Source organism: Chanodichthys erythropterus, chromosome 11 (assembly GCF_024489055.1).
Source record: "Chanodichthys erythropterus isolate Z2021 chromosome 11, ASM2448905v1, whole genome shotgun sequence".
In the NCBI taxonomy this organism is placed as follows: domain Eukaryota; kingdom Metazoa; phylum Chordata; class Actinopteri; order Cypriniformes; family Xenocyprididae; genus Chanodichthys; species Chanodichthys erythropterus.
In genome coordinates, this window is record NC_090231.1 from 38,924,745 (window position 1) to 38,946,685 (window position 21,941).

Sequence of the window (21,941 nt, forward strand, 5' to 3'; positions counted from 1 at the left end):
AATATTATGAAAATAAAATATATATATTTTGCTTAAAATGTAATCAAACCTTATTTTGATGCAGAAAATAAAATATTGTTCATAGCAACCAAAACGTAGCAGTTTCACATTATTCTGGCGAGATCAGATAAATCTTTGCAACAACGCGCAAGCGAGTGATTATGTACATTCACTGAGTGAATATTATGAAAATAAATAATATATATTTTTTGCTTAAAATGTAATCAAACCTTATTTTGATGCAGAAACTAACTCAAAATATTGTTCATAGCAAACAAAACGTAGCAGTTTCACATTATTCTGGCGAGATCAGATAAATCTTTGCAACAACGCGCAAGCGAGTGATTATGTACATTCACTGAGTGAATATTATGAAAATAAAATATATATATTTTGCTTAAAATGTAATCAAACCTTATTTTGATGCAGAAAATAAAATATTGTTCATAGCAACCAAAACGTAGCAGTTTCACATTATTCTGGCGAGATCAGAAAAATCTTTGCAACAACGCGCAAGCGAGTGATTATGTACATTCACTGAGTGAATATTATGAAAATAGAATATATATTTCTCGCTAAAAATGTAATCAAAACTTATTTTTATGCAGAAACTAACTCCAAATATTGTTTTTTCACTAAAAAGTAGAGAAACGTCCGCCATGTTTTTTGTTCTCACGGCCGGGCTCTCTAAAGTCACGTGACTTGGACGCAAAACAATAGGCAAAAAAAAATGTAACAGTCATACAATTTAAGGGCCATTATTGTAACCCCTCTACGTTTTGCACTTTGGACCAACGTAGTCAGGATACATTTTCATATGAGACTGGGTTGCATAAAGCCTGATTGTTCTTCATCAATTATATCATCTAACCCTGATTTTAATCTTTTAGCAAAAATTAATGCAAATATTTTAGCATCATTATTCAATAAACTGATTGGTCTCCAATTTTCAATACTTAATTTATCTTTGTTTGGTTTGGGTATCAGTTTAATAAGTCCTTGTCGCATAGTTGGTGGGAGTTCCCCTTTCTTAATGGCTTCTATATAAACTTTAACAAGAAAAGGAGCTAACAATTGGTCAAAAAGCTTGTAAAATTCACTTATTAGCCCATCATTCCCTGGCGATTTATTTTCTTTTAGAGAGGCAATACATTTTTGCACTTCTGATAAACAAATCTCTCTGTCACAAACCAATTTAAAGCCATCGTCAATGACATCAATATAATTTTGTTTACTTTTTAGGAAGAGATCCATATTTTTTGCATTTTCGACATCAGTAGAGTACAATCTTTGATAGAAATCAGCAACGTATTTTGATATCTGGATCTTATCATCACAGACAACATCATTGATTTTCAATTTACTTAGGGATGATACTTCAAAGTTTCTTTTTTCTAGATTAAAGAAATATTTAGTGCATTTTTCCCCTTTTTCAAGCCATTTCCTCCTAGATCTGACAAAAGCCCCTTTGGCTTTGTCTTCATACATCTTGTCCAATTTAAGTTGTAAAGAAGTTAGTTCTGTAAATTCACATCCAGTTAAATCAGCTTTCTCTGATAACTTTATTATTCTAGTGATAACTCTGGATTCTTCCTCTCTCTTGTCTTTGGCTATTTTCTTGCCTAATTTTATAGCTAACTTACGAATTTCAAATTTCATCAGCTCCCAGCAGCTTCCAAAATTGCTATCAAGTCTAGCTTTTCTCCAATATTTTTCAATTATCACGGCGGCATCATCCTTAAATTGTTTATTTTGTAATAGCATTTGGTTTAGTTTCCAATAATCTCTGTTTGGTTTGTTACTAAGTATTATTAAATCTATCTTTATATAAATTGCTTGGTGATCTGTAAGAACAGTAGGTTCTATATGAGCTGAAACCATCTTGTCATCGATCTCCGAAGAAATCAACCAGAAATCTATACGGGACTTCTGTGACCTATCTTTATTACTCCAAGTATATATGCTTTTGTTGGGATTTTTGTGTCTCCAGATATCAACAAGACTCATCCTTTGACATATATTCTCCAATTCATCTGAAGAACTATTTCTTGGAGGCCATCTATCCAGATTTCCATCCATAACTGTATAAAAATCACCACCCCATATAATCTTGGCAGTAGGAAAAGTTGTAATCAGCTGGTTAATTATATTTTCTATTGTTGTAAATAATAGCTTGTTGTCTTTTTTGTTGTTACACGCATATATGTTTACAATAATGAATTGGGAATGATCTACATCAACGACCAGAATTACCCATCTCCCATTTAAATCTGCTAAATGTTTAATAATGTGCCCTTTAAAGTTTCCCTGTAAGATAGCGACCCCTGCTGACCGGTTACTCCCAAATGAAAACCATATATTTTTCCCCCATTGACTCTCCCAAAAAGAAATATCCAATTTAGTAGCATGAGTCTCCTGTATAAAATAAAAATCAGCACCTTTGTTTTGAAAAAATAAAAATAAACATTTCCTTTTCAACTGGTCTCTAGCACCTCTGGCATTTACAGATAAAACAGATACAGACATAAAAACTCAGAACAAATAACGTTAACTGTATGAACTTCTGTGCAAAAACTGCAGAGATAACTGCTCTAATGTAAACATTAGCTGCCTCAATGCCCCTTGTTACACATGGGGGGTTACCTTAAAAAAGGTTGCACTTTATCAGAGCATACAAGATCTTTCCTTTTCAGATGTCTTTAATTTCGTTTCCATTCACAAATGCTCTGATCCCGACGAAATAAGCCTTCTCTCCTCTCTTTCTTGCCGCTTCTACAGTTGGCCAGAGCCGGTTGCGAATGGCTCTGTCTTCAGCGGTCAGGTCTTCTTTGAAGCGAAGCTTCTTGCTGCTCAGGAACTCACTCTTCTTTGATGCCCTCCAGATTAAGTCTCTCGCTGTTCTCGACATAAACCGGATGATCACTGGTCTTGGTTGCTGAATGGAATTGCCATCTTTGCGTCTCCCAATTCTGTGGACAACGTCGATTGCCTCCATCACTGCTCCAACCTCACTAGCCGACAGCACCGCACGGCAGACCTCTTGCACACGAGACTTCAAGTTGTCATCCTCTCTCTCTGGGATCCCGTGCAAACGTAGGTTCTGTCGTCGGCTGTATCGATCACTCTCATTTACTTTAGTTTCCATTTCACAGACTTTTCTCTGGAGTGTCTCGCATGAAGCTTTTAGGATGCAATTCTGTTTTTTCAAATCTGCCACTTCTTTATGACAAAAGTCCAAAGACTTTTTCAGACCATCTATCTGGACTGTATTGTAGTGAACCGCCTTGTCGGTCTGATCCGCCCGTTCGTTTATCTTGTCGATGACGGCAGAGATGATGGTATCCTGAAGTTCCAGAAGCGATGGCTGTTCTTCGTTGCCTCTTGCTTTTTTCAATTGAGGTTTTGTAGGCGTGTTAGGAGATGAGACACACTCCTCAAAAGCACTGGCCTGGCATGCATAAGAGTGTATTTCTCGGGCAGTTCGTTTTTCCTTATTTGCCACCACTTCCATTGCGCTGTTATGCTAGCTTTAGAGTTAGCAATAACTAGCTTGAATAATAAGACGCTATATTTCCGAAAACCAGCAGAAAAAAAAGAAATTCAATAACACTGCAGTCGAGCAACCAGTAAAAAAAAAAAAAAACCCTTTTAGCAGCAAAATTAAATTCTAAATGTTAATTTGAGCAGCAATCTTTAACAGTCGTTACAGGTCTATTCAAAACGCGTCTGGTCTCGCCGCCATCTTGAATCGGCCCTCCGGTATGCATCCTGCCGGCACCTTGTTGTGATCGGTTACAAGGTAGTCTGTGACGTCGCAAACACCACCGATTTCAAACCGCGGGTTTTTGTCCGTCTTTGGTTTAGGCTACTGCGGTTTCAAATATAAAATACTCAGCAATGGTGCCGACTTATGAATTTGCACATGGTTTGTCTTAAAGCATATTAAAAACACTAGACATATAAACAAGTCTTCAATACATGGGTGTCTCTGAGATGGAGTGCAGTTGAATAAAATCCTAAAGTACTGTACTACTTTAAATTTAGATTTAACTACAGCTTAAATACATTGTAAATGTATAAATGTGTATATTTTCACAGTAAACATAAGATTAACTAATAGTCGCTAACGATATAAAACTAACATTACATAGTTTAACCATACATATTTTGGTCCAGTGTCCCGTCATCGCCGGCAGTGAAGCATATCAAAACGCCTATTTAAAGTCATAAATCTTTAAAATGCACACACAAACATCAACTGTCTGTCACACAGCCGCTAGCCATGTAACGGTCTGGGATTGGGATACTTGTTTTGTTGCGCAGACCTGGCAACCCTCCACTCCAAAGCCACACCCCTTTCATGCACCCCGAAGTGCGCAGCCCCTGAATTGGGACACAGCTGTGTCAAAGTTGGCACCAAAATAAGTGTTTGTCATTGGCTGCGTCCGAAACCGCCTACTTTTCTACTATTTAGTAGGGGAAAAGCAGTAGGCGAGCGCATAAGTATGTCAGAAGCAAAAAGAGTAGGCGAAAATTACCTGGGTGACGTACTAATTCTCGCGAGATTCGGCCGTGCGCCTACTTAAAGTGCGTCCGAAACCGCCTACTTACCCACTATATAATAGGGGAAAAGCGATAGGCAAGCGAATAATTATGTCAGAGACCTCAGTAATCATAAATGAGTCGTCGAGATGGCCTACTGCAGGGATGGACAACTCCGGTCCTGGAGGGCCAGTATCCAGCAGAGTTTAGCTCCAACCCTAATCAAACACACCTGAACCAGCTAATCAAGGTCTTTAGGATTAGTAGAAAGTTATAGGCAAGTTTTTATCAGGGATGGAGATAAACTCTGCAGGACACTGGCCCTCCAGGACAGGAGTTGTCCATCCCTGGCCTACTGCTTCCGCCTAGATTCTGAAGTGTTCATCGATGGATACTTTTCTATCCCAGGAGGCCACAGGAGAGGATACGTCATGATCAAACAGGGAGGAGAAAAGCGCCGCGGATGCTGTCAAATGTGAGTATTGAAAACCAAAAGCACGGTTCCTTGTGTTAAAGTCACACTTGTTGAACTACTGTAGAGTAAACTGCTGAATGTGTAAAGATGCTAGACACTTGTGATTTTACTGTAAAAACACGATTTATTATGTATAGATAACCGGGAGGAAACACACATAACTTAATTCTCCAAAGAGGATACATATTAAAGATGCTTACTAAATGTTTATTTAACCTCTGACAGGAAAATATTAAGAATATATGAAGTATTATGACTTATGAGTGATGGATTATGTTTTATGAGTGATGTGTGTATGGTATTGTGTAGAATTCACTGTTGTCAACACTGTTTACATTACATGAATGCAAGTAATGTAAATAAACAAATGTACACTTAACTAGACAGACATAAGTTATCTATTTTATTTGTCCGTTAGTACTGTTAATTAATACAACAAACATTTGTGTTGAATAAAAAGTGAGTTACAGGGACAGAAATGAATACAAAGTCTATTTAAATCTTAAGTTGTACTTTATTTTAATTATTGTCATTTCAAACAGAGTTATTACAGCACTTTTCTGATTCTTGATGTCTGTGCATTTGCTGCAGAGCATTTGTGGTGGAGCAGGACCTGCAAGGAAAGATGACATTGGCATTTGTGAAGAAAAAAAAAGAAAGAAAAACCTGAAGCAAAAATATAAAGATCATTTTGTTACTTCTAATACAGAAATCAGATGACATTGTGCTGCTAAAATGACCTCTTTTGTATTATGTTTGTGCATTTTTGTAGGATGTGAATGTCCTCAGACGGGTGTGAGCACTGAGGATGGAGAGCCACAGCAGATCCTGGGAATGGTTCAGTGTCATGGATGAGACTCTCCATCACTCCTCCTGCCCTTACTGCCTCATCTGACCTGATGTTGCTGTGGTCTCTTCATCCTCAGTGAGTCCAGAGCCAGCAAGAGCATCTAGACAAAGACCAAAGGACACTGAGGATGTGATTTTGGTCAAGATTGTTCTGCTGGTTTCAGTTCATACAATGGAGCTTCAAAAGCATTATCGAATAATGTCATGAAGCTTCATCAGGCTCCATTGACTGATAGTGTAGAAACTAGCTGGACAAACTTGATCAAAATCAACTTTTGTGTTCAGAAAAAAAAAAAAAAAAAAAAAAAAATGAACACAGGGATTGAACAGCATGAAGGCGAGTGAATAATGACTGAATTTATTTGTTTGGGTGAACTAACCCTTTATGCCCCCAAATAGAAATATGAATGAAGTGTATGTATGCATTTATATTACCTTGACAAAGTAAACTTTAAGAAATAAACAGCTTGAATTAGCGTTTGTGCTCGAAAAACCAACAAAAAAGGATTTAAAAAAATCGAATTTACATTTGGCAGAAGCTGTTATCCAAAATGACTAACTGCTCTTATTACAGGGATCATCCCGCTAGAGTAACCTGAAGTAAAGCGTCTTGATCAAGGACACACTGGAGGAGACGCTGCAGAGATCGAACCAGCAAACTTTCTGCTGACCAGCTCAGTGGTTTAACCCACCACACCACAAAAGTAATGAAGCTACAGCAGAAATTATCATGTTATTGTAAAAATATGAAATGAAGTATGGCAAGAAACTGAATGCTGACATGAATGAAGTGTACAAAGTTTTAATCTGTTTATTCAGTCATGCTGATGGAGAGCACATGAATGTTTACAGCAGCAGCCAGATTGTCCCCCACATCTTCTCCCACTCTTGCTTCAAGATGTGGGGTTCAGGGGTCCATCATCATCATCTTCCTCATCCTCTGGATCAACGATGTCCCCATTGAGAAGAGCAGCGGTGAGGGACATGATGGATGAAGGTGTTCATCAGCTGCTTCATCAGAATAAAGCTGCAGAATCGGCACAGCTGTGTGAGATGACAGCAGGACTGTAAATACGTGATTGTTAGAGCAATACGTTTCAATAAAGCTTTGTTTTGTGTATTGTTGACTTGTACATGCATTTATTTAATTATTGTCATTATTACTTTTATTAATTCTTTACTTATTAATTATGCTATTATCAGTAAATGTATATATTTTATTACTTCATGCTTTCATTGACTGTAAATGGAGATGTATTCACATCAGCTGTATTTGTCTAGTGTGTGTTCATGCACAGCTGTCATATAACAAAACATTACATTTTGCTTGTTTTACTAAAGAAGTAATATGAAAAGTAATATAATTAAGTTTTGGTTTATGGTTAATGTTGGGGTGTGCTAGCAAAGCAATTCATTCTGAGGTAATCTTAATTTCAAGTAGATTTTACTTACATTTTCTGAGTATAAAATCAACAGTCTTCTCCAAAGGTGAGATCTTCGAGCAGCTGTCCGACGTCTCCTCTGTGCAGACATTGTTAACACTGAGGAAAACGTGTTAGTGTTAGTGCACCTGTCACTCCTATCTTTATTTTATTGCAGGACCTATAATTGCATACAAGATCAGGGAAAATACCAGTTGTATCTTTAACAATGAACAATAATAATGAAAAAAACATAAATATGTGTTTGTATACATCATCGTTTGAAATTATAGACACACATAAAGCATGATGACAAGGTTAAATATTTTGAATACATCATAATGCATAAAAGTATTTATTTTATTTATTATTTGTAAGCCTGAGGGATGAAACCAGAGCTAATTCAACAAGAAAAAGGGGAACAATTTGATTTATGCTTGTGGATGGACATTTTTGCATATAAAATAATGAAATTAATAACATATTGACACGAATTTGGGTATTTGTAACAAAAAATAAACTCACATTATAAAAATATAAGAACTTTAAATTAACCCAAAATATATAAGTTGTAGCCTACTACAATTACAAAATTACTGGCAGCTGTTTCTTCAACAAGACCACACAATAAGCAGTTTAATCAATATCAAGATCTTAACAGATAGAAGAATTAAACCTGTCACTCATATCTTTTCAGTTGTTGCGCTTGTGATATCGTCGTAGGTCACATGATACACTCTAAAAAATGTTTGGTTAAAAACAACCCAAGTTGGGTTGAAAATGGACAAACCCAGCAATTGGGTTGTTTTAATTAACCCAGTGGTTGGGTTAAATGTTTGATTTGAACTGATTAAAAATGACTATATGGCTGGCTTAAAATGAATCCAAAATAGGTGAGAAATTAAAAATCAGACACATAATTACTAGAGGCAACAATAATAACCAAAAGGTGTACATTTATTAATAAGCAATTTAATAAATGTTTGTTTATTATTCATTATCCTATTAATAAATGCTCATTTATTAAACATTAATAAATGTTAATTTCCAGCATATTTTGGGTTCATTTTAAGCAAGCAATACAGTAATTTTTATACAACAGTTGAGTTAAATAAAAACTACCCAGCAGGTTGGGCAAACATTTAACCCAACCACTGGGTTAAAACACCACAATTGCTGGGTTTGTCAATTTTCAACCCAACTTGTTTTTAACCCAGCATTTTTTAGTGCAACGTCAACATGGCGGATTATTTTCGGATCTCGCATACTCAACGTGATTTGGCTGTTAAGTACCTACTCTTTTGGCGCTCTTTAAGTAGGCCTACTTATTGAAATTAAGTACCTACTCATCGAGTAGGCGGTTTCGGACACAGCCACAGTGTGAGCCACACTGACCAAAACTGAGACTGTTCTCTCACCATGAAAATGTTACATACACAATGTTTTCTACTTTTGTGACTGCTTTCTGTACATGTCAGTCAGTTGAATCTAGCTGAATGCTCTCGTGTATCACACTGAGCTTTATACAGATTGAGACCGTTGGTAAACTGTATAAACCAAGGAAGATTAACATTTGTATTTATGCAGTGCATTCATTTTTGTAAATGAATATTACAGTAATACATGCAAACTGAAAAGTTGCTTCATTTCTCACCACATACTTGTATAAATCATTCTTAAACCACACATTCCATTTTCCTATAGACCCTTTTACTGTTTGTACACAATGATGACGTAGCAACGTATGCGCGCATTTTGGCAACGGAAGTGGAGTTGTTCCCCATAGGTTCTAACGTGTTAGCAACTCCGAAAGTGATATATATGTATATATATATATATATATATATATATATATATATATATATATATATATATATATATATATATATATATATATATATATATATATCTACAGCTTCGCGAGCGGATTAAGCAACACAGACAGATAAAGTTATTTCAAAAAGTTGACTTTATCAAATGGTATCCGGCTGTCAGATCCGTGTAGTCGAGTGGATAGAAGATGTTAGCAGATGGCCAAATACAGTGGCCAGATATATATACATAAACCAGGGCTCTCAAGTTTTAAAGACAGGCAAGAATGACAAATATCCAACAACATGACATGATTCTTAAAGTGACCAATAACATCGACGATGTAATACACTATAATTTATTTAGTGCTAATAAAATTAAGCCTATTTGGAGAGAGAGATGTTTAATGTGACAAAATGTCAGTCATCGTGTGATAACGAAAATATAACTAGGTCTAGACTACTGAGCAGGTGTTTTCAGTGAACAGGCTGTAAAACTGTTGACTAAGTTCAGACACTCATGAAAAACTGATGCTGATTATCTGGGAAACATTCTCTAACAGCAGTCAAGTTGTCATTGTTTGTTTCAAACAAGCTGTGAATTTGTTGTAACATTAAAATAGGAGATCATGACTTATTCTGTGCTCGAAGTGATGCTCAGAGCTCCACTGTTTTCCTCTGTGGGTGAACGAGGATGATGGTGAACAATTCCAGGATATGCTTTTTTTTCATTGGTTGTTGGTTTAAATCTTACCCAGATACAATAGTGCTATTTTCTGATTGGCTACTGTGTAGCCCCTTTCTATTTAAGATTGGCTGATAAGTGGCAGGCCACCTCAGGGGAGACGCGCTTGTTTCCAGCCCGGCGCAGCGGCATATTAAATATATGAAAAATAGTTTTTCTGCGTGAGGAATACAATGTGTGGCGGGAGTGCGTGACAAAAGACCGAAATGAGTGACTGTCACGCTCAGTGCGTTACACTTGAGAGCCCTGAAAAACTTTCAGAGTTGCTAACACGTTAAAACCAATAGGCAACAACACCACTTCCGTTGCCAAAATGCGCGCGCAACTGTTTGATCACGTGGGCTGTAAAAGGGTCTATTGCTCTTCCCCAACAAATTGCATGTGAATTCAGTGTACATATTTCTACAAAGATAAATGTACTGTATGCTGTAGCTGCTGTGATTTAGGGTTGTGATATTCCTCCATGTTCAAAAATTGTGTTGGGCAAACTATGCTTTCAAACTTGATTTCAAATTTTAAAAAAAAAAAAAAAAAAAAAAAGTGCAGAAAGACAGATAAGAATAAGATAAATAAGATTTATTTGATGATAAACACGGAAAACATGAATCAAGCACCAAATTGAACTTTAAGAACTCTAGTACCCAAGATATCATTGATCTCCTTGACCACAGCTGCCACGGTCACGTGACTTGTGATCACCATCGTGCCCGCGCCCACGGCCACGGCCACGGCCGCCATCGTGCCCACGGTCGCCGTCGTCCCCGTGCTCGCGATCGTCCCCGCGGTCGCCGTCGTCCCCGTGCCCGTGCTTGCGGCCGTGGCCGTGCCCGTGCCCGCCATCGTCCCCGCGGCCGCAAGTTTGACAATTTTCAGCATACACTGGAGGCTCGGGCGGTTCGGCAGGCTTCACTGGAGGCTTGGGCGGGTCGGCAGGCTTCACTGGAGGCATGGGCGGGTCGGCAGGCTTCACTGGAGGCTTGGGCGGGTCGGCAGGCTTCACTGGAGGCATGGGCGGGTCGGCAGGCTTTACTGGAGGCATGGGCGGTTCGACAGGCTTCACTGGAGGCATGGGCGGGTCGGCAGGCTTCACTGGAGGCTTGGGCGGGTCGGCAGGCTTCACTGGAGGCATGGGCGGGTCGGCAGGCTTCACTGGAGGCTTGGGCGGGTCGGCAGGCTTCACTGGAGGCTTGGGCGGGTCGGCAGGCTTGGGCGGGTCGGCAGGCTTCACTGGAGGCTTGGGCGGGTCGGCAGGCTTCACTGGAGGCATGGGCGGTTCGACAGGCTTCACTGGAGGCTTGGGCGGGTCGGCAGGCTTCACTGGAGGCATGGGCGGGTCTGCAGGCTTCACTGGAGGCATGGGCGGGTCTGCAGGCTTCACTGGAGGCTTGGGCGGGTCGGCAGGCTTCACTGGAGGCTTGGGCGGGTCGGCAGGCTTCACTGGAGGCTTGGGCGGGTCGGCGGCAGGCATCCCTGGAGGGATACAGATGTCAGCTTTAGTCAGTTCACTTAGCAGCATTCAGTATCAGATATACAGCATAAAACTTGCAAAGCATGATTAGCAAGTCTTGCTTACGGAGTGAATTGTAGGCTATAATTATTAAAATCATCTTTATTAATTTTGTAAAGCCATCCTGTGCTTGAAACAGTGCTATGGGCTGAATTCAGGTCCAAAGACAAAAAACAGAAAGCAGAGCCAAACACTACATAACAAATACATATACCTGTACATGGAGCCATACACTGACGTCCACATCCACTACTGCAGCATTTCTCATTGTTCGGACAGTCACTGTCATAAGCACACAAGTCGCCACACTTTACTGCTCCAGAGTGTTTACTTGGACACTCTCCTGGCTTTGCTGTTATACAGACACATGACAAAAACATGGTCACTGAACACAAGACTAAGAAATTGAGAATGAGACCTTGTGTAGGCTACATCAAAGCAATTTCTCATTCTCTTCAACCGTCCCATCAGTACGTCAGTCGGTCTTTGTCCGAACAAAGACCAGGTCGACTGTCAGACCAGAAACCTTACGCTCTTTTTTTTTTTTTTTTTTTTTTTATTTTTAATTTTGCACCATCCTTCAAAAATCGGTTAACGGACGATCGAAAAGGTGCAAATATGTATTGGTCTTCATGTTACAAAAATATATTGGATATGGGGAAATGTAATAATAAAACACGAAGTATAAAAATCATCATGACATGGAGGCGCCGACGCGATCACCTTTGTTGCACATGAACCGATACTCAGAAACTCGGGTTTAGTTCAGTGCATCGGTTTCTTTGCAATTATTCATGAAACTTAGCAATCTCTGTGTGAGCACTTTTTTTCCAGAGTTACTTTTGGAAGACCTCGCATCCATCATTAATTGAAACTCACTGAAAACAGGTGGCACGCACACAAATCCACAGTCAAATTGGCAGCATTTGTGTCCTCCAGAGCAGTCTCTATCAGAAGTACATCCTTTAAGGGATGGCACAACCATCAGCTTCGCCGGACACTGACTGGACACTACAGAAGAGGATTCAAGAGGATCGTTAGGGGAGACCAGCGAGTGCTTTAATTGTTTGCTATTGACAAAGAGTGCGGTTACAACCCACCCCACTACTGGTAAGGTGTAAGAGAAGCAGAACGCTGACAGAAGACATGGCCAGTACATTTGTTGAATAATTTGCTATTGTAACAAAATGTATTGCACGTGTTGAAAGAAAAACAAAAAGTCATTTTTAAAGGCACTTTTTTTTCGGGCTATGCAATTAACATCTCACCTGTGACTGCAGTGTCCGCTGTGCTCCAACATGCAGACAGACACAATAAAACAGCACCCAACGAGCAGTACACTCGTGCTGTCATCCTCTCGACCTGCGGTCTCACACAGTAAACTCTGCTGGAAGAAGCGCTAAATTAGTAAGTCATGAGGAGCAGACAGCGAGGCACACAAAACTGCAATGAAAACACGTGCTGTTGAATTCCGCAACATAAATCGCTGTAAAAAGAGTTTTTGAAAACGCGTTTTTAAAGATCCAAGGAGGTCTGGGCAACTCCAACCCTGATGAAACTCATCTGCCTGTAGCTTCTATATTAACCTAATATTGAAGACCTTGATTGGCTTGTTCAGGTGAGTTTGATTAGGGTTGGAGGAGCGGAGTGCTGAGTTCACGCCGTATGCAGTGGCAGAGCCAGGATTTTTGGTGGCCAGGGCTGCGTTCAGCCCCGACAAAACGTTGCAAAACGTTTTTTAAACGGAAACGGTGGCGCGTTGAACACCCTGTTGTGAGGACGCAAGCGTTGCAACTATGGCAACTGAGAAGGACATTCTTTGTGTTCTTTTTGAAGAATTTTCGGAGCCTGATGAAGTCGGTATAAATAGGTGTTTAATATTGCAAAGTACCCTCGATGTTACAGCCACTGCCCTTGCCGTCCAGAATAAAAGAGAACATCCCAATCGAGTGAAGGGATTTGTGGAATCTTCTAATTATTTTGATACAACACTTGCCTTGCATTTCAGGATGAAAAGACATACATTTCAGGTGAAGGATAATCCATTTCTTACCTCCCAGACTGTGCTATGATCTATATTATTTTAGTGTTTAATAGGCATTAATGCTGATCACTGTTGTTGTGCTTTGATATTGTAATATTTACTATTATATAATCAGAGTATAGAAAAGTTTATATTAAAGTGTAACTGTTACCTTCACAATACAACACCAAAATATATAAGTAAAGTATTTTTATGTTACATTAATACCCAGTGTGCGAGCTGTCTCTTTAATACCGCGTGGTTTATATACATCATGCCGCTGATTGGGCTGACATTTCTAACACGCCCACCAAACAAGAGAAAACGCATCTCAAACCCGTGCACACCGTTTCCAGGAATGTAATGTAACATAAAAATACTTTACTTATATATTTTGCTGTTGTATTGTGAAGGTACACTTTAACCCTTTGATGCACAAGCTATGAAAACCCCTTCTAATGCGCAACATGGGTCAAAAATGACCCGTATTCATTTCCTATGTAATTTCAATCATGGTTGAGTGTTTCTTTGCTGAATCTTTGAAAGAAATGTATTTTATCATTAATTTATTCCAGGTATTCCTTAAATATCTTGTTTTTGATTGACAAAAATCATTATGTTCATTTTTCTTTCTTACTTTATAAACAAACACAGTTTTTGTCTGTCTACATCAATTTTACACACATGGGTCAAAAATGACCCGTATTCATTTCCTATGTAATTTCAGTCATGACTAAGTGTTTCTTCGCTGAATCTTTGAAAGAAATGTATTTTGTCATTTATTTATTCCAGGTATTCCTTAAATATCTTGTTTTTGATTTTAACAAATCATTGTTTGTCATCTTTTTTTCATAAACAAACACAGGTTTTGTATTTCTACATCAATTTTACACACATGGGTCAAAAATTACCCATATAGAAACCTTTGCAAATTTCCGCAAGAAGGAACATATTTACTGCAGACAACTGTTCATCCGCCACACATTTCATGTCTCAACATGGCTGCTTTTGTATATTTGATGGATGAAAGACATATTATATTTCATATAATAGGCTGTATATTATATTTCATAATTTGTATTTTTTGTCATAAACCAATGCTACTGGTCACCTTTTACATCTATCAGTGTTCCTGAAAAGTAACAGTTTTGAACAAGGTTTCTGTCCAACAGTGAAAATAAGTGTATCGCTCAACAGTGATTTTGAATTTCTTTATCTAGAGTGTTAATGGCTGGTCCTCAACAGAACTGAGGTGGATGATGACATCACTGTGAAAAAAGCTGAAAGTGTACTTTGCGAACAGTCAAACGCAATTTAAATGTGTATGTGCAGGGTTGCACATACACAGTTACAGAAATCCGGCGGAAATTATAAAAAGTTACAAAAATCTGTATGCTGACCCTCACGTACACATAAAAAGTGAAGTATACGTTGGCCTTTAGAAAGGTAATGAAACACACATTCAAAAAAATTCATTCAAAAAGAAAGGAAAAATTAAAATAAGGATTTGGTTATTGAGTAATACATGGAATAATGAATGATAAAATTAATTTATTGTAATATATGCGATATAGAAAATAACTAATTCGGGTCACTTTTGACTCATGTTGTATTTGTCCAAAACTGTTACATTTCAGGAACGCTGACAGACATAAAGGATGACCAATTGCATTGATTTATGACAAAAAATTAAAAATTATGAAATATATAGCCTAATATATTAAATATAATAAGACTTACATCCATCAAATATACAAAAGTAGCCTTGTTAAGATGTAAAATGTGTGGCAGATGAACAGTTGTCTGCAGTAAATATGTTCCTACTTGCAAAAATTTGCAAATCTTAAAGATTTCTATATGGGACATTTTTGACCCATGTGTGTAAAATTGATGTAGAAACTGTGTTTGTTTATAAAGTAAGAAAGAAAAATAAACATAATTATTTGTAGAAAATCAAAAACAATATATTCAAGTAATACCTGAAATAAATAAATGATAAAATAAATTTCTTTCAAAGATTCAGCGAAGAAACACTCAGTCATGACTGAAATTACATAGGAAATGAATACGGGTCATTTTTGACCCATGTGTGTAAAATTGATGTAGACAGACAAAAACTGTGTTTGTTTATAAAGTAAGAAAGAAAAAATGAACATAATGATTTTTTTACAATCAAAAACAAGATATTTAAGGAATACCTGGAATAAATGAATGATAAAATACATTTCTTTTAAAGATTCAGCAAAGAAACACTCGACCATGATTGAAATTACATAGGAAATGAATACGGGTCATTTTTGACCCATGTTGCGCATTAGAAGGGTAGTGATACAAAAATGATTTTTATTAAAAAAGTTTATTAAAATGAGGATTTGTGATGATCAAAAACATTTTAATTGAGGAATACCTGGAATACTGAATGATTAAAATAATTTCTTGCAAAGATATAGAAAATAAAAACTCAGCCGGGTCATTTTTGACCCATGTTGTGCATCAAAGGGTTAATAAACTTTTCTATACTCCTCTGATTATATAATGGTAAATATTACAATATCAAAGCACAACAACAGTGATCAGCATTAATGATAAGCCTATTAAACAATAAAATAATATAGATCATAACAGTCTTGGAGGTAAGAAGTGGATTATCCTTCACCTGAAATGTTTGTCTTTTCATCCTGAAATGCAAGGCAAGTGTTGTATCAAAATAATTAGAAGATTCCACAAATCCCTTCACTCGATTGGGATGTTCTCTTTTATTCTGGACGGAAAGGGCAGTGGCTGTAACATCGAGGGTACTTTGCAATATTAAACATGTAGCCTATTTATATCGACTTCATCAGGCTCCGAAAATTCTTCAAAAAGAACACAAAGATTGGCCTTCTCAGTTGCCATAGTTGCAACGCTTGCGTCATCACAACAGGGTGTTCAACGCGCCACCGTTTCCGTTTAAAAAACGTTTTGCAACGTTTTGTCGGGGCTGAACAACCAGGTAGGGGCCAGCAACCAGTCTGGGGTGGCACAGAAATCTTCATTATTTCAACATAAAAATGAGTCTGATAATGTACTACGGATCTGCCTATACAACACAACTGAAAACAGTTAATTTGTACTTAATTATAATTGAGATAGTGAATTAGATCATGGAATGCTGAATTTGACCCTTTTTTTTTCATTCCTCACTTGCAAGCATTGAATTTTATGTATAATCAATGAACTTCAACAATTCAAAAACGAACCAAAAAAGTAAACACTAAATGTTTAACTTTCTATATTGTCAAAATAAATAATTGCAACAGTTCTGTCATACCTAAATTAAACTCAGTACAAAGGGAAAAAAAAAAAATGTGTTCTGTTTTGAATTCCCATTTGCTGATGCGGAATTGGAAGTCAACCGCACATAAATGCCAGAATGTAAAATTAATTATGTGTGGTGGTTACAAAATTAATAGACAATAAATATTTGACATTTAATGTTTTTTGTTTTTTTTTTATAATGTATTTTACATTTGTGTATTATTTTTGTCTGACGATCGATTTGTATATTATTTTTGTCTGCCTTGGGAAGTGTTCACCTGAGGGGGGGAGGGGCGCGCCGCTCAAACAATACACAGACTGATGGTGAAGCAGCAGCAGCTCCGTGTCCTGTGTTTAATTTACATTTATTTCTCCGCCGGTGAGGGTATTTAAATTTAAGCATTTAAATGTGATACATTTTTGTTTTTCTTTATAGATTAACGCAAAATTAGCATCTTCTAGTACAAATGCATAGTTCTCACATGTATTTATGCATTAAAAAATGATATAGTTTGTCTAATATTGTACCAGAATATTTTAGTTATGACTTAATAACTTATTATTATAAGATATAATAACTTACGTTATTAATGACTCTAAAAATTTATATTGAGAGACATGTGACGCATATATATATATATATATATATATATATATATATATATATATATATATATATATATAATACACATTTTGGTTATTGAAATAACCTTTTTGGTTATTTCATGACTTAATAGACAACAGAAGAACTACGACGTTGTACGCTCGTAGTTTCTCCTTTCGATTTATTTATAGGGAGTAGGGGAGCGCGGGTCACAAACTAACGCTGGGTTAGTTGTAACACAAATGGTTTAAATACTTCCACACATGCTAGCATGAAGAAACTTAGCGTATTTACTAGTTGCCATATCGACAATATATAAAGAAAAAATTAAGCCAAAATTCAGAAATCTTTGGGAGATATCACTGAATATTTATTTAACCATAGCAAAAGTATATGTATTAAGTTAATTTTTCATCTATTTTTTTTTTTTTTTTTTTTTTTTTTTGTTTATTTAAAATTAGACAAATCTGATATTATTTTAATCTCCAATCTCTTGTTTAGCAGTTTGGGTAGTTCTTTCTTCAGTAGAAAAGAAATTAAGGTTTTTGATGGAAACATTCCAGGATTATTCTCCATATAGTTTCAATGGGCACCAAACAGTTGAAGGTCAAAATTAGTTTCAGTGCAGCTTCAAATTGTTCTACACGATCCCAGATTAGAAATAATGGTCTTATCTAGAGAAACAATCACTCATTTTCTAAAAAAATAAAAATAAAAAAAATAAATATATACATTTTAACCAGAAATGCTCATCTTGAACTGCATCATGTATTCAGAGATATTATTACTATTACTCCACTAGGTCGCAAACCTGATGATCTTAAATGTATTAATTATTAATTGACTATTAATAAATGTGTAAAGTTGCATAAAATGGAATAAAGTAGGCTAACTACGTTACCTCAGATGGTTGAATGGATGGATTCCACAACTGGTAAAATAAAACATAGAAAATACAACATTTACTGTAGGAGCCATAAAATTTAATGGTGACTTAAATAAAAAAAACTGTTCTATTGTGCTTCTGATTTGGCAGTGAAATTCGCCGATTTTGGGTGCGTAAGATGTGAAGACTTCTATGGTCCAGTTAGTATTTTCAGCCCATAATGGCGGCCGCACTACCGGAGTGCCATCTAGGGGCTGTTACCCAAAAATGGCCCCTAAAAATTGTAGTAAAAATTCGTAATTAATATTCAAAGTAGTAACGCTGTCAACGTGTTACTGTTTAAGGGTGATTAAATGTTTAACATCATTACATTTCTTTAAGGAAGTTGCCGCACATTAACATTTTATTTAATATTCAGAGGTCTGGCTGGTCGTGCCGGCGATACCACCTTGCTTTTGTTCTTATCAGTACGAAAGAGACTCAAATACTCCATCAATTTTGCATATTCAGTTAAGAGTTATACACCATTCAAATTTATTTGTGTATACTCAAAGTAAAAACAAAATGTTGTGCTTTTTGCAAAATGAAGAAAACTAACATGATGCGTGATCTCTCATCTCCCTCAGAACGAAGTCTGATAGTTCTCAGAAAATAAACTGTAACTTAGTGAATACTAATCACAAAAAAAAAAAAATGAGACTTATGTCTAAAGAAACGTTGAAACGTCAGGCTTTAAATTCGTGGTCCAAGTCCAAGCAAAAACAAAAAATTATCTGTTTATGTAATCTGCGTGAAATTAGAGAGATTCAAGTAATTTGCGAGTCAGCTCATTATCCGCTAATGCGGCCACGCCCATGGAGCGAGTGCTATTCAGGCGCAAATTCTGAGGCAATACATGTATACACCGTCGCTATCGTGTATTTGTTATCCTCAAAAGTGTATATCTGCATGTTATAGCATGGTTAGCGATCTCTGGAACACTCTTAGCCCGGATTTTACATTTACTTAAACTATGTAATTACAATATACTTAAAATATTTAAGTTTGATTGCATTACTTATAAAATATAAGTATATTCTACTAAATTGTGGATGTAATTAGAATGTGTTAATAAATTTAAGTTAAATGCACTTAAATTATTAAGTTTTTCTCCTGACCACGCCTCTTACACATTGGTTTACGGCAGGTAATGAGGCCATTTTGTCCTGGTGTGTGTGAATTCAAGGAGCTGTTGATGAGAAGTTGGAACATTTGTTTTGGCAAGTTCTACAGACATATTTTTTTTCCAAACATTTGCCTTTTTATCGTTTCCCCCCCTGAGAGACTGTTTGTGAGCAGTGAAAATCGTTTGTTAAAGTTTAAACGACGGAACTGTTTTCTCCGGCTAGCTAGTGTTCTCTCGCGTGCGGTGGATCACCGTGCATGAACCCCTGATCGGCGAGTTTGACGCGCGTTATTTCGTCGTTTGTTTCTTTTTCACACGAGGAGCTGTTGTTCGGCGTGTAAACTTAGTTTGAACCTCTGGCTGTCGGCGAACACCACGCCCGCACCCGCACCCGCGCTCCCAGCAGAGGAGGGAGGATGAAGCGCGAAAATGGTGAGTGCAATAATTTAACGACCGTGTTTTATTTAGACACGGCTATTGATTGAAAGATTAAGTTAAAGTTAATTGACGAGTTGACAACAAAAACCGATGGATATACTGTTTTATCTAGGTTCATAGCTTTCTTAACAACAGACTATTTTGTGTTGAAGGTCAAGAAGCGATGCTTTGGATTAGAAGTGTAAGTATTGCCCTTATAACTGTGAAAAAGCTCAGCTATTTAAACATTATAGGCTCAAACAATGAAGTTATACAAGAACAGAACAATTTCCTTGTTTACTGGAACATATGTACATTTATATCACACGTTATGCACAATATGTACACTTATACAGCCTTCACCAAAACCCCATTATCAGCTGTATGTCATGTGGGTTTACTGAGACCTGTTCTTTGGCTGATTATTTTATTAATCTGCATACTGCACGGTGAACAATTACATGTAAACCATAAAATCAAGTGCCATAATCAAGACTTTAACTTTAATGTTTGCTCCTCACAGAAAAGTTGTCAACGACGAGCCTGACTCCAGCCTTCAATGGCCAGCTCTTTCTACAGTAAACCAGGTATGTATTGATGCATGGAGTATTTGACAATACCATTATCTGATGCATTATTATATGATAATGTCTTTGTCGATCTTTGTCTTCCTCTACTAGGTTGCAGCTGACAAGGATTCATACAGGCAAACTTCAGTGAGAATCGTCTGCGTTGAACTATAAAGTGCTCAGCTAAACCCATCATGAGTGAAGATCGTCTTGGAAGGATGTTTGGTGATGGATGAACCGACCAACCTCAGGACTTCTGTGTCCTTTTTTCTGACTGATTTATGCCCTGCAACTGGACTACCCTAACCGTATGAAAAATACTTTATATTTTATTCAGCAGGTAATGCTCAACCTAGGAAAATGTGAGCTGGCACCTAAAATGGAATACTGCCACTATTGTGAACTCAGGAGTGTGAACAAACCATATAGTTTTGATGCAATTTGTTGTGATTCTTAACAATAAGCTGATTTGTTAAAACTATTTTTTTTTCACGTTTTCTAAGGAAATGTTTTCAGGACATAAAATGTTGTATTTTGAATTGAATTAAAATAAAACATAAAATTGAATTAATGTATTTTTTATTTGCTTTTTTTCTTAATTTTGTAGTTAACTAGAAGTTGCTATAAATTAACTTGCTTAGTACATTGAACTTAACTATACTATGTGTAATACCTACAAAGTAATTAATATTACAAAACATTTTAAGTTAAATGAACTTGAATTTTTAAGTTCACATTACTTAATCATTACTTAATTTTTTTAGGGCAACCAGTTTCCTCAAATTTAAGTAAATTCAACTTATCCGGGCTAACAGTGAAGCCTCTGTTAGTTCCTGGAATGTCACATGGTATGCCTGTTCTTCACTGAGTCATTTGTGGACTAAATGTGCACAGAGCGCTCTCCGGCTGCAAGTATGAATTGAAAACAAAGTATCCAGCCCTCATAGTGATGACAATACATATTGAATAAATATTACTCCTCTGTATAGAAAACTGACATAAACATATGAGAATCCATCAATATTTCTCCAAATGTGCATGCCCTCTGGGGTCTGAGGATTTTTTGGGGCCCTGGAGAAGTTTTGACATGCCCGGCATTTGTGTTTTTTCAGGTATTCATAACCATATTAATGAAAAAAAAAAAAAGTGTCATTACACTGTATTCAGCACTAACTAGGCTACCATAATATGTGAGCAACATGTATGTACACAATTGTATAGGCCTATTATAGTTTAAATTACAGTACCAGTCAAAAGATTGGACACATTACTATTATAATGTTTTTAAAAGAAGTCTCAAGTCTCTAACCAAATAATGGTTTTCTATTTTAATATACTTTAAAAATATAATGTATTTCTCTGATGCAAAGCATCTGAACATTCATGTTACCTCAATGGCATTTCATATAGGCTATTATATTTGTTATATTATATAGCCTAAATGTTAATGTGCAGTTGACAAACTATACTTCATTAAAAAGACCTAAGACTCAAGCTTCACATTTTGACCTCCGTTTTACTCTTATAGTGACCGTAATTTGTTAATAGCCTATGGAGTCGTTACCTTTGACAAAACAACATCCATCAGGGCTTTTAGCTTAATGTGACAGAAAAAAAAAAAAAACAAACA